This window comes from Octodon degus, unplaced genomic scaffold (assembly GCF_000260255.1).
Source record: "Octodon degus isolate 3935 unplaced genomic scaffold, OctDeg1.0 scaffold00052, whole genome shotgun sequence".
In the NCBI taxonomy this organism is placed as follows: Eukaryota; Metazoa; Chordata; class Mammalia; order Rodentia; family Octodontidae; genus Octodon; species Octodon degus.
In genome coordinates, this window is record NW_004524628.1 from 12,526,714 (window position 1) to 12,528,811 (window position 2,098).

Genomic DNA, 2,098 nt, shown 5'->3' on the forward strand with positions numbered 1-2,098 from the left:
TAGGAAGAATGTATGCAATGTGTTGATTGTTGAAACTGTCCTACCAGTTTGGTTTTAAACTGTCTCATTGCTATTTGTTTCTCAATAAAATTATGGGGAAAAAAAAACAAAACAAATTCCCCATTATCACATGACGAGGCTGCTCTCTGTAATTTTCCAGATTCTTAGCAACCAGTAACAGCTCAACCATGGAAGCCTACATGCACTTCAACGCATCCCTCTAACCAGTGACAAAGTGCCTGAGATGGTCCTCAGGGTCTCTCAGCATTGTGAGGACATGGAGGACATTTTGAGCTCCACAAAGCCACCTCTTATGGCCTGACTGGGCCAAGCATGCACCAGGGGTAATGTCCCTGTAACCTCAGTTTGGTCTCACTGTACTCCAAGGAAGGCTTACACTTGACACTGCAGGGTCAGCTGTGCAAAAAGAGTTCAAAAGAATGTAAAAGGAAGAATGCAAAGGGCCTGCCTGTGCCCTGGGGACTCTGGCAGGAGCTGACAGCCTGCCATCACTAGGGAGCGCAGTGTGAGTGTGGGCCATGAAGCTGAAGCATCTGCCCCAAGCGCTGCAGGGTCCCACCTGCAGGCTAGAGCTCTCCTCAGTTAGGCCTGCATTGCCTCTAAGCTCAAAACAGCCCTCCTAGGTTCTATACCCCTATTGTGATCATAGAGGGAGCCACACACAACATATCCTTCACCTTAGAAAGGACATTTATGCATCCCCTAAGGAAGTGGATCCCAGACATTGCACTGAGGCAAAGGGACCTTGGATTTTATTGGCTTTATCTCCCATCCACATGCAAGTACCTCACTAATGAGTCTGTGGTAGTGGCCCCTCCCTGGATCTTTGTCCAGTCACGAGGATATCATCAGGGTAGTGGACCTGTGTGATAACCTTACACAAGAGAAAGATAACTAAGGTCATGTGAACTAAGCTGTCTCCAATTACACAACTCTTGTCAAGGTTGGTAGGTTCTCGTCCATGTCACTCTCGGGAGTACCATGCTACCATGTGGCTTCTCCGCCAATGCCACAGTCCTGCAGGACAGACTGCCCTGGTCAGTGTGCCACTCTGCCCTCTGCTGTGAGCACAGGCGGGCGCACCTTGTCTTCCGTGGCTCAGGTCGGGCCCTGACCCTCGCCAGAGCTACCAGAAAGAGAGGTAGGACAGTGATGTCCTGCTGGTCCTGCCAGATGACAGATACTTTTTCCTGGAGGACCCCCTGGACAGGGATGGAGAAGAAGGCACTTTTCAAATCAACAGCCACAGACCGAGCACCAGGTCTGCTCAAGCGATAAATCACATCTGGTGCAGCATCGGTTCAGTTCATGCCACCCACTGTCATTCACTCAGACCCATCCTTCTGGCTGTGTCCCCACCCACCTCTTACTCAGGTCACATAGGAGAATTAAGCTGGGATGTGGTGGGAAGCAGCACCTGCTCATCTCTCAAGTCCTCCATGGCGGTAGTCACTTCTACAGTCCTCCAGTGCTGGGAATGTGCTTCTGGTTCGCCATTCTCCGGGCCAACCCAGCACCACGGCTTCCATCGGAACTTCTGACTGTGTAGTCCTCACTCTCGTGGTTACGGACCAGTGTGCATCCTTCCAGGTGCTGTGTGTAGCCCCCCAGTTACCCCCTCTGGACCCAGGAAGTAACGACAGCATTTGGGGACCTACTGTGCCCAATGCCATTGGTTAGCTGATCTTTACCAGACCTGTCCTCCTACGGAAGGGTCACACAGATGCTTTAGAAACCCTGGAATCATTTTAGCTCCCAACCAGTGGCCAGGAGTCTCCGAAATACCTCAGCATTTTCTTTTCCATGGCATAGAGTTACTCGGTAAGAGGCCCCAGGTGCCTTTGGGCAAGGAGGGGAGAGACGACCGTCATCTTCTTGCCAGTTCACCTGAGTCGTTCCCTGTGAGTCACACGCATCACTCCACTAGAGGACTTCTGGGTGTGAATGGGTTCGAATCTGGGAACTGGTGGAGGGGCCATGAGTCTCTGTTCCTAAGATTTTGGCACATTTCTGCTCATTTCTTGGTGAGAGTCTCCAATTACACAACTCTTGTCAAGGTTGGTAGGTTCTCGTCCAT